At 42.5% G+C, this 12,646-nt stretch overlaps 1 protein-coding gene and 1 long non-coding RNA gene across 4 annotated transcripts in view; one reads left to right on the forward strand and one right to left on the reverse strand.

The window, feature by feature from the left end:
• LOC111963076 (SAM and SH3 domain-containing protein 1-like) overlaps nt 1–12,646 on the reverse strand; it is a 150,823-nt gene that overhangs the window by 109,449 nt on the left and 28,728 nt on the right.
• Nucleotides 7,141–12,646, forward strand: part of LOC111963534 (uncharacterized) — a 29,895-nt gene continuing 24,389 nt past the window's right edge. For all 3 annotated transcript variants that reach the window (XR_002896307.2, XR_011479811.1, XR_011479812.1), the window contains exon 1: nt 7,141–7,233. This is a non-coding gene — a long non-coding RNA (uncharacterized lncRNA). The remainder of the gene's footprint in view (nt 7,234–12,646) is intronic.

Consider the following 12,646-nt stretch of genomic DNA (forward strand, 5'->3'; position numbering starts at 1 on the left):
GACTCAAACACTCGTTACACTGAGGCCGTCCCACACACGTTACACTGAGCCGTCCCCCACACACGTTACACTGAGGCGTCCCACACACGTTACACTGAGGCCGTCTCCACACACACACGTCAACTGAGGCCGTCCCACACACACACACGTTACACTGAGGCCGTCCCCACACACACACACGTTACACTGAGCCGTCCCACACACACACACACACTGAGGCGTCCCCACACACACACGTTACACTGAGGCCGTCCCACACACACACATTAACATGAGGCGTCCACACACACGATGTTACACTGAGCCGTCCCCACACACACACATGTTACACTGAGGCCGTCCCCACACACGTTACACTGAGGCCGTCCCCACACACGTTACACTGAGGCCGTCCCACACACGTTACACTGAGGCCGTCCCCACACACGTTACACTGAGGCCGTCCCACACACGTTCACTGGCCGTCCCCACACACGTTACACTGAGGCCGTCCACAGACGTTCAACTGAGGCCGTCCACACACACACGTTACCTGAGGCGTCCCCACACACACGTTACCTGAGGCGTCCCCACACACACGTTACGCTGAGACCGTCCCCACACACACGTTACACTGAGACGTCCCCACACACACAAACACACGTTACTGAGGCCGTCCCACACACACGTTACACTGGCCCGTTCACACACACGTTACACTGAGCCGTTCCACACACACGTTACACTGAGACCGTCCCACACACACACGTCACTGAGGCCGTCCCCATACACACACGTTACACTGAGCCCGTTCCACACACACACACGTTACACTGAGCCCGTTCCACACACACAACGTTACTCTGAGGCGTCCCCACACACACACGTTACACTGAGGCCGTCCCCCACACACACGTTACACGTTACACTGAGCCCGTTCCACGCACACACACACTACAGAGGCCATCCCCACATACACGCATAGGCGGAAATCCCAGGGGGGACGGGGGGACACGACCCCCCATCCTGGGAAAAAATATGATTTGTCCCCCCCATCTATCACTGTAAACATAACTATGTAATTTTCAATAATATTAATAATACGCAATGAAAGCAGTTGTGCTGATTATAGAACTTAATAGCGCCTTTTTAAGTTTCAAAAGATTGCGACCACCCGCCCTTTGCCTCAACATGGTTTTGATCCACTGCCAGTTCTTTAGCTGGCAAGGTAATAGAGGGTTCGTATCTACTGTCGAAAGGCACATGTACGTAACTGACGTGAGGTTATCCAGTCAATCGCGCCATAGCAATGTTTACATTTTATGTTGCAGGGTTTCACACACTAGCTGAATTTGCAGAGCTAGCGCGCAAACTAAAAGCAAACATTAACAAGCTAGCTAGTACCTATTCCATTAATGTGGCGTCGTCAAAGATGGAATCTTTGCTTCGTTAGTTTATTCCAAGATCAGCATGCAGCTGTAGTGCTTCAAAGTCCTGTGATAAGGTTAGCGATGAACTGAAGTCCAAACTGAACAGAACTACACTCTCTTATACCATTGTCTTAAATATATTTAATGGTCTCGTTGCAAAAGCTAAATTGTCGCTAGTGAACTTTTTAAAATTTATTTTATTTCACCTTTTTTTTTTTTTGATATAGGCAAACACCACAGAAACGGAATTGGTGCTCGCTAGCTTTACAAATTCAGCTATTGTTGGAAGCCAGCCAATATGAAACAAACTATATTAAAATTAGAAAAGGTTGTAGATATGTTGTGTAAATGTGTGTGTGTGCAGCTAGACCGGCCAGCCACGCCAGCCAGGTAGAAAAATGGCAGAAAAAAGTAAAAAGACGGACATCAGAGTATTTTTCAGTACACCAAAACGCAAAGTAAGAACTCTAGTAGCCTAATATCTCAAAGACGAGTTGATAAAATGTTCATAAGAAAGAAGTGAAATGCTAATGGAATGTTTCACAATGATGTCATTAGGCAGAGCAGGCAACAGATGGCAGAGCAGGCAACAGATGGCACCACAGACAGCAGAGCTGGGGACAGATAGGCAGGGACAGGGAGTCTCAGGTAAGTTTTGTTGAGTCTTTGTTTTGGCAACATTATGAAGGTTCTCAATTTTTTTAACTTGTAAAATAGGGACATAATTGGAAAATGCCATGGATACCGCGCTCTCAACTTAAACTGATGACTAAACTAAGATTTGTTTATGGTAATGGTATTGTTGTTGTGATTAATTGTGGTAGTTTTGGGTACCGGTAGTTAGGAGTACGGCAAACACCTTTTTCTTTTCTAGGAGACAGACTGAGTCAGTGAGGGGTGGTGAAAGGGAAGAGCCAGGGAGGAGGACTTCAGAGAACAATGTCACAGCCACGGCAGGACCAGGTGTCACCCTTGTTGCCAGCAGCACCAGTATAGGGGACAGTGGCACAGCATTGTCCAGTTACCTTCAGTGATGGCACAAACCATATCAGCCACACCCACAATTTTTGAACCGCAAACTCTTGCCAACAGAGTGTTGACGTTTCAAGAGGCCCAAAGCACAGAATGAAATTCTGAACATCATGGCCATTACAATCATTCGAGGCATTGCAGCTGAGATTAGGTCTCTTCCGATTGTACAATTTTGCATTAATTGTTGATGGTACTCAAGATGTCTCTGGTGCTGAACAGGAGAGTGTCTTTTTGCATTATATTGACCATGACCTTGTCCCTCACGAGGAGTTTATTGGGCTATACAGGGTGTCGGAGACAACAGGCGAGGGCATTGCGAAAGTGGCAACTGAAGTTTGTGAGGCTCAATTTGCCCATGTTTGGCTTACGTGGGCAGAGTTCGATGGTGCCTCAAACATGGCAGGAAAATACACAGGTGCACAGGCAATTGTGAGAAGGCAGCAGCCATTAGCCCTCTATGTCCATTGTGGAGCACACTGTGTAAATCTGAATACACAGGCTGGCTGCTCAGCCTCCCCACTGATCCGGGATTCCCTTTCTTGGGTCCATCAGTTATTTATTTTAAAATTTATAATTTTTAATTATTAATTATGTATAAAAATTTATATAAAAGATATTAATTCCCAAGTATATAAATATAAATAAATAGATATAAATGTTTTTAGTTATTTAAATTAATATATTAAATTTTTATTAATTTACATATTTTATATAAATCATAAATAAATAAAGAAAGTTAAAATATTAATAGAATAATAGTAAAAAAATAATAGACAAAGAATATATATAAATATAAGAAAAAATAATGATTAATTAAATATTAAATACAAAGTATTTTATAAATTAATATATAATTTGATAATAATAAATAAAATAAATAATTTAAAGTAAATATTAAATAAACAATTTAAATAAAGAAGAATAAAAATAATATAATAAGTATAAATTTAGTCTAATTTAAAATTAAAAAAAAGTAAAAAAAAAAGATATTAAATATCTTAATAAAATTAAAAAATTTTTAAAAAATAAATTAATAAAAAATAAATAGACTATAAATTTTTAATTAAAAGCCGAAGACTCATGACAAACAACCTGCTCCTTTTCACTTTCTCCATCTACAGAAAGAGCATAGTGGGCAGAGAGGCGAGGCATTCTCTGTTCTCTTGACTGAGCCTAGTGTCAAGGGTTAAGTGCTGAGGGTTCATATGGCTCAAGAGCTGTTGTGGGGATTGGATGGGTTAACAGAATGGCTCTGTGGTGTTGGGTTATCAAAAATTTTATATTTTAATTTTTATTTCACCTTTATTTAACCTGGTAAGCTAGTTGAGAACAAGTTCTCATTTACAATCAAATCAAAGTTTATTTGTCACGTGCGCCGAATACAACCTTACAGTGAAATGCTTATTTACAGGCTCTAACCAATAGTGCAAAAMAGGTATTAGGTGAACAATAGGTAGGTAAAGAAATAAAACAACAGTAAAAAGACAGGCTATATACAGTAGCGAGGCTATAAAAGTAGCGAGGCTATATACAGACACCGGTTAGTCAGGCTGATTGAGGTAGTATGTACATGTAGATATGGTTAAAGTGACTATGCATATATGATGAACACAGAGTAGCAGAAGTGTAAAAAGAGGGGTTGGCGGGTGGTGGGACACAATGCAGATAGCCCGGTTAGCCAATGTGCGGGAGCACTGGTTGGTCGGCCCAATTGAGGTAGTATGTACATGAATGTATAATCAAAGTGACTATGCATATACGGTAAACAGAGAGTAGCAGCAGAGTAAAAAAGAGGGGTTGGGAGGGCACACAATGCAAATAGTCCGGGTAGCCATTTGATTACCTGTTCAGGAGTCTTATGGCTTGGGGGTARAAACTGTTGAGAAGCCTTTTTGTCCTAGACTTGGCACTCCGGTACCGCTTGCCATGCGGTAGTAGAGAGAACAGTCTATGACTGGGGTGGCTGGGGTCTTTGACAATTTTTAGGGCCTTCCTCTGACACCGCCTGGTGTAGAGGTCCTGGACRGCAGGCAGCTTTGCCCCAGTGATGTAMTGGGCCGTACGCACTACCCTCTGTAGTGCCTTGTGGTCAGAGGCCGAGCAATTGCCRTACCAGGCAGTGATGCAACCAGTCAGGATGCTCTCGATGTTGCAGCTGTAGAACCTTTTGAGGATCTCAGGACCCATGCCAAATCTTTTTGAGAGGGAATAGGCTTTGTCGTGCCCTCTTCATGACTGTCTTGGTGTGTTTGGACCATTCTAGTTTGTTGTTGATGTGGACACCAAGGAATTTGAAGCTCTCAACCTGCTCCACTACAGCCCCGTCGATGAGAATGGGGTGGTGCTCGGTCCTCTTTTTCCTGTAGTCCACAATCATCTCCTTAGTCTTGGCTACGTTGAGGGATAGGTTGTTATTCTGGCACCACACAGCCAGGTCTCTGACCTCCTCCCTATAGGCTGTCTCGTTGTTGTCTGTGATCAGGCCTACCACTGTTGTGTCGTCTGCAAATTTAATGATGGTGTTGGAGTCGTGCCTGGCCATGCAGTTGTGGGTGAACAGGGAGTACAGGAGGGGACTGAGCACGCACCCCTGTGGAGCTCCAGTGTTGAGGATCAGCGTGGCAGATGTGTTGCTACCTACCCTCAACACCTGGGGGCGGCCCGTCAGGAAGTCCAGGATCCAGTTGCAGAGGGAGGTGTTTAGTCCCAGGATCCTTAGCTTAGTGATGAGCTTTGAGGGTACTATGGTGTTGAACGCTGAGCTGTAGTCAATGAATAGCATTCTCACATAAGTGTTTATTTTGTCCAGGTGGGAAAGGGCAGTGTGGAGTGCAATAGAGATTGCATCATCTGTGGATCTGTTTGGGCGGTATGCAAATTGGAGTGGATCTAGGGTTTCTGGGATAATGGTGCTGATTTGAGCCATTACCAACCTTTCAAAGCACTTCATGGCTACGGACGTGAGTGCTACGGGTCTGTAGTCATTTAGGCAGGTTGCCTAGGGCCATTCCCCCCAGAAATGTCTGGGAACTTGCAGGTGCCTTGGTGGAAGAGTGGGGTAACATCTCACAGCAAGAACTGGCAAATCTGGTGGAGTCCATGAGGAGGAGATGCACTACAGTACTTAACGCAGCTGGTGGCCACACCAGATACTGACTGTTACTTTTGATTTTGACCCCCCCTTTGTTCAGGGACACATTATTCCATTTCTGTTAGTCACATGTCTGTGGAACATGTTCAGTTTATGTCTCAGTTGTTGAATCTTGTTTTGTTCATATATGTTAAGTTTGCTGAAAATAAACGCAGTTGACAGTGACAGGACGTTTCATTTTTTGCTGAGTCTAGGTGTTTCCCCTATATGCATTTAGCAGCGGCGCATACATCATTTATTTTTTATTTATTTTGGGGGATTTTCCGGGATTGTGTGCTATACATTAAATAAACAAACATAGGTTTCAGATTAACAATCTATAATGACGCCAAGAGCATTGAAGTAACCGCTACACACCCACAGCATCCATGATGAACATGGCGACAAGAATCTTGGTGAAATTGTAGGAATGCAAACAAAATAGCACAAGAAGCTCAGCTTATGAAAAGTGTTTGCCCTTTGCCCTTCTTTAAGTGATAATGTTATGCATGGTTGGCATTGTCTAAAACATAAGATTTACAGCCCATCACAAAACAAACACCAATAGGGCTAAAAAGAAAATGCATTCCAGTATTTCTATTTAATTTTGCAACTATGAATAGCCAACATATTGCTTAGTACGCATGTCAGAATGGACCCAATAGATAAACACACACATTGTAAGGCGCAGCCTACAGCCTACAGCCTAGCCTCAGCCTACAGCCTACAGCCTACAGCCTACAGCCTAGCCTCAGCTTACAGTTCATTACACGTGGATCTACACTGCTGTATCCAGCAAGTGTCATACGACTTGTCATGGTCAATTCAAAACATGGACGAAGCGTCAGAGTGTTCCAGCTGTGTGGAGAAGGATGTGTAGACTAAAAGAGCAGAAGGGGTGTGTCCAAAACAGTACCATATTTCCTATATAGTGCACTACTTTTGACGAAGGCCCATATGACTCTGGTCAAAAGTAGTGCACTATATAGGGAATAGGAAGCCATTTCAGACGCAGCTCCGGAAGAACGTTAAAGTAGGTCACAATAATATGATGCATTTTGTGCACAAGGGATCTCTGACCTTTTGCTTTCAGCTTGTGTAATTGGCCATGTGGTGCCCGAGGCTGTCGGAGTGATGTTATTACAACATGAAAGCTGGTCTTGGAAGCACCTCCAGTCATGTTGACAGACCCTCTCAGTCCATTCAAGTAGGCAAGACCAGCTACACAATTATGACCGAGCGCCCGTTTTAAGATCCATCCAACGACCCTCTAGTCCCAACGACCTGTTCAGATCTGATCTATCCAAGACACTATGGCTCTGTGTGTGGGGGAGCCTCTGACAGCAAATTGGGACTGATGGAATTAGCTGGAGAAGATATTGAGATATTGTTCAACTCAACAACAAAMAWTKTTTTTACCTTTATTTCACTAGGCAAGTCAGGCAAACATACAGTACTCTGTATTTAACCAATGTCAGTGTAAACTGTCATTGGTTAAATAAAATGGACAGTCAATGTGCAAAGTTTAAAGTTCAGAGAATCAAAGATTAACACAGTGGCATAGAGATTTAATCCATACTGTATGCCCTGCAGTGGAACAGACTAAAAGTGCCAGCATATCACACAGATGGGATTAGCAACACAGAGATAATCTCCTAGACAGTAAGTAACATTCTGAAGCATCTGCTTGGCTGTATTACATCTTCACTCAACATGTCTCTCTTATCCATTCACTAGCTCACAGCCAAATCCGGCACTATATTTACACATATACAGTATCCGTGTCTTGCTGCGCTCTTTTACTTGCCCAAAATGCACAAAGGATTGGAGACTGCTTAGCAGTGTATCAAGAAAGGGGCTATGGTGAAATAKCCCCCAATCTAATGACAATATTATCTTCCCACAGTCGCTCTAGCTTCGGTAGAGAGTAGTTTCCGCTTGCCCAGTGCCCTTGGCAGAGTTTACACATTAGGGCCAATGGGGTTGTCTAAAATATGCTAACTTCTCCCACCCAGTGCCTCAGGCAAGCTAAAGCGAATGCACCGAATTACAAAAACAGGGTTATTAGCGCTATACCATACAGCAGTTGACAGATCCGTCGATTCATGTTTAGGCTATATTACTTTTTACCGTGTCTGTCGTACTTTCCAATCTCAATGTAAACTGTGCCTGGGGCAACGCATCAGAGAAGACAGAGATGATGTTCCATTGTGTTCGAGTCACAACGCCACTAGAAAGAAAGCTCTCCTGGTACATGTTACATTCATAAGACGGGTTCATAGTGATGGCTGGGAAGGACTGAAAGGAGTTGTAATCAAACTCAAAACACATGGTTTCCGTGGTTTCYGTGTGTTTGATACCATTCCATTCACTCCATTCCAGACATTATTGTGAGCCTTCCTCCAATCAGCAGCCTCCTGTGATATTTAATGTATTGGCTATAAACCCAACGTGACCTATTTTCCAGAACCGACAAAACTAAAGGCACTATACAAAACAGACGTTATAGTTCATAAATCTACATCGCAAATCAAAGTGGACAAATCACCGAGGCAAATCCAAGCCAAAAGGGAAACACAGTTATTTAATTGTGATTCACCTCAGAATCGGTGATGCTTTGTTGTTGAACTGGGGAGTATWTTTTTTTTTAAATAATTTTTKGGAAGAAAAACAATTACTAAAAGAGCCTTCATATGACCAGTAGTAGTTAGAGGCTAATACTTTGTGCTAGCCCCTGAACACATCTGTAAATATAGGGTAGCCTAGCTCCACTCACAATTTCCATTTGCCATGACATCCCCATGTGCTTTCTACAAAACACTGTCGTCATCAGAGGATACCAGCCAGTGTTTGACTTGGGCAGGATCTCACCAGAGCTGAGTTCCGGCACCTCACATGTTCTCCTGCTTGAGCTCTTGTTCCTCTTATAGAATATTAGCTTAAAAGTATTGTGGAGCTCCTGCAACTTAAATGTAAACAGTACAGGCACCCAAAAAGAGCACCGGTACCTATTTCAGTCCAAGTCAAACTGATAACAGCACACAGTAACTGAAATATTGGGTGCTAAAACACTATCATTGACTCAAGTGTGAGTGTTAATTTCCACTTTCACAATTTCCATTTCCACCGATATAGTACACCACACACGATAACAGTATAATCAGAATTATCCTTTGGAGGGTAACCTGAAGAATACAAAGATGCATACAGAGACGACTCAGAAGTTAATTACATTCTAAAATCAACATCTTCCCAGGGGCTTGAACAGAAACTGGTGTGACCTTAAGGGCAATTCCATGGTAACAGAGTGATGCTGACTCAGATTTTTCACTTAAAAATGTGAAAACAAAAACCATGATTGCAAAGTAAAAAAAAAAAAAAAAAAACATACAACTCTATGCACAAGGACTACTTTTAACAATATCCACAATTATTATATATTTGTTTTACTTCATACCTCATGCAAAGTTTGGTAACAGAAATGGCACATCAGAATTAAAACCTAACAGTAATGTTGGGGCGGCAGGTAGCCTAGTGGTTAGAGCGTTGGACTAGTAAACGAAAGATCGAATCCCCGAGCTGACAAGGTAAAAATCTGTCGTTCTGCCCCTGAACAAGGCAGTTAACCCACTGTTCCTAGGCCGTCATTGAAAATAAGAATTTGTTCTTAACTGACTTGCCTAGTTAAATAAAGGTAAAATGTAAATAAAATGACAAGTGTACTACATGACAGATTGGGTCTCAAAGACTAACTCGTTAAATAACTATGTGGTTTTCCAATTAAATGGGTGGAGGGTGCAGTTGATGTGCTTGGTGGTGTACACGTTCCTGAAAAGTTGCCTGATCTTGCAARAAACAGACAGAAAACTTAACAAAATAGCTAGGATCTTGAAACCATGAAAAAGGGAAACACCTGTCSATCTAAGGGAAAATTACACTGATTCATTATTTAGTGACATCACACTTTACTTATCTATTCAGGAGAAAGTTTTTTTCATGTTGTGAGCAAAAAAATATTTTATTTGGAAGGAAAAACCAGATAAAGTTAAACAGGTATATTTGTATAATGAATATGAGTTGAGGGCTAGAACTACTAAATATTAAGGCATTAAGCTTCTATTATACAGAATCTAAATCCAAACTGGTTTTCCAGTAGGCTACTAAGAGGCATATCCAAATGTTTAAAAAGGGGGCGCTTGCTGTTATACAGATGAAAAACGATCCATTTTATGGTGGRTTGACAATGGAACCCTGTTCAAAAAGTATCATTTTTAAATKAAGCTATAATGTGACTAAACTCCAACGTACTGATAGAGGATAAACCAATTTTCTTGGAGAATGTATAAGGTTTCACGTTTATGAATTACATTGTAAACAACGACGGTAAAATTGTCATACAACCAATTAATTCAGGTGTGTGGAGATGTATGCTCAATACAAAATTATAACCAACTCATTGCAGMGCTGCCACAAAAATGGAAAAGGCAATTACTTAATTAAGAGAAAGGAATTAATTCGTTTGTCTGCCACCAAATAAAAATCATAAATGACTAATATCAATCGTAAAACGTGTCAATTTCACTTACGATCAAGAGGGTTCCGCATAAAATTAAACAGATTGCGATGTCCCAATACCATGGCATCAGGTTTATGAACTGAAATTCAAAACAAATTATGCATAAATGTTATTTTCAATTTAAACTATTATATAAAACTCTAGCTACAAAAAGAWTGCTCAGTATTTGGGATATTCAACAGTCAGACCGGTGCAGACCGTCTTGCAGAACCAGAATCAATAGAGCATCTCTTTTGACACACTCCATYGCTGGCTTGTTTTTGGARTCAGGTCCAGGTATGGTTGTTATGCCATAATATCAGGGTGAGGTTGGACATGTAAACTGTATTGCTGGGGGACTTGAAGGACCAGTCATTTAACAGAAAATATCATTGTGCTCTTGGATAAACTGTTTATTTTGGGGGACATTTGGACAGAAATGTTGCAGATGGGGAGGTTCAAGTCCCTAGTGARACATGGGAGAATGAGGGGATGTATTGTGATAAAAAAAATGGTAGAATGATGATTTATTTGGAAAGGTGGATTGATCTGTGGCTGTCTGAAGGGTGAAATTGAGGAGTGTTGGAATAATTATATACACAAATGTACAGTATACATTTTTGCGGTCCTCCAATCAGGGGTGAGGGTGGGGATGGGGTTATTGCATGTTTTGTGTTTCACCATTTATGTTTTGTGGTTTGGATTCATGCTGTGAGCGGTGTGTCTGCTGGTTCTGGTAGTTATGGGTAGTTTCATGCTGTGAGCGGTGTGTCTGCTGGTCCTGGTAGTTATGGGTAGTTTCATGCTGTGAGCGGTGTGTCTGAAATGGGTTTTGGTACGTTATGGGTAGTTTCATGCTGTGAGGCGGTGTGTCTGCTGGTTCTGGTAGTTATGGGTAGTTTCATGCTGTGAGCGGTGTGTCTGCTGGTCCTGGTAGTTATGGGTAGTTTCATGCTGTGAGCGGTGTGTCTGCTGGTCCTGGTAGTTATGGGTAGTTCATGCTGTGAGCGGTGTGTCTGCTGGTCCTGGTAGTTATGGGTAGTTTCATGCTGTGAGGGTGTGTCTGCTGGTCCTGGTAGTTATGGGTAGTTTCATGCTGTGAGCGGTGTGTTGCTGTCCTGGTAGTTAAGGGTAGTTTCTGCTGTGAGCGGTGTGTCTGCTGGTCCTGGTAGTTTGGGTAGTTTCATGCTGTGAGCGGTGTGTCTGCTGGTCCTGGTAGTTAAGGGTAGTTGCATGCTGTGAGTGGTGTGTCTGCTGGTCCTGGTAGTTAAGGGTAGTTCATGCTGTGAGCAGTTGTGTTTGCTGGTCCTGGTAGTTATGGGTAGTTGCATGCTGTGAGTGGTGTGTCTGCTGGTCCTGGTAGTTATGGATAATTTCATGCTGTGAGCGGTGTGTCTGCTGGTCCTGGTAGTTATGGGTAGTTTCATGCTGTGAGCGGTGTGTCTGCTGGTCCTGGTAGTTATGGGTAGTTTCATGCTGTGAGCGGTGTGTCTGCTGGTCCTGGTAGTTATGGGTAGTTTCATGCTGTGAGCGGTGTGTCTGCTGGTCCTGGTAGTTATGGGTAGTTTCATGCTGTGAGCGGTGTGTCTGCTGGTCCTGGTAGTTAAGGGTAGTTTCATGCTGTGAGCGGTGTGTCTGCTGGTCCTGGTAGTTATGGGTAGTTTCATGCTGTGAGCGGTGTGTCTGCTGGTCCTGGTAGTTATGGGTAGTTTCATGCTGTGAGCGGTGTGTCTGCTGGTCCTGGTAGTTATGGGTAGTTGTATGCTGTGAGCGGTGTGTCTGCTGGTCCTGGTAGTTATGGGTAGTTTATGCTGTGAGCGGTGTGTCTGCTGGTCTGGTAGTTATGGGTAGTTTCATGCTGTGAGCGGTGTGTCTGCTGGTCCTGGTAGTTAGGGTAGTTGCATGCTGTGAGCGGTGTGTCTGCTGGTCTTGGTAGTTATGGGTGCACTCGCTTCCATGCCCTGGTTTCTCTCGCCCTTGGAAAATCTATTTGGGCCGGGGGCAGGCCTGGCCGGCCTCTCAGGGCGGGTGCACCCACTGACCAGACCGGCCGTTTGTATTGTATAGGTTTAAAAATATATATATAGAAATAAATCAAAGGCACGATCACAAATCATTCTGTAACCACAATTTGCATCTGCACTGTTCAAGTAAATGTGTTTTTGTGAAAGGTTCAGTGGGAAATTGTTAAAAGTTGTCCTTGTGTATAGAGTTACGGATAACTTTGCAATCATTGGTTTTGCTTTGACATAGGCCTACATTTTAACATGACAAATCAGTCTCCGCATCACTCTGATACCGTGGAATTGACTACTGGACAAGATAGAAGAGTTTCAGTGTCATGTTAGTTCATGTAAAAAAAAAMAACAGATTTCATGACTCATCTATCCACTTAAACAATGATGCTTACATACCGGCTTCTATTTAGCTTATTCAGTATAAAACAAATACACGCCAAGATTCAACTCCCCCCAATAATTCAATACCTTATGAAATATACATAGTATAAATAAATGAAAA

Source organism: Salvelinus sp. IW2-2015, linkage group LG4q.2 (assembly GCF_002910315.2).
Source record: "Salvelinus sp. IW2-2015 linkage group LG4q.2, ASM291031v2, whole genome shotgun sequence".
Classification (NCBI taxonomy): domain Eukaryota; kingdom Metazoa; phylum Chordata; class Actinopteri; order Salmoniformes; family Salmonidae; genus Salvelinus; species Salvelinus sp. IW2-2015.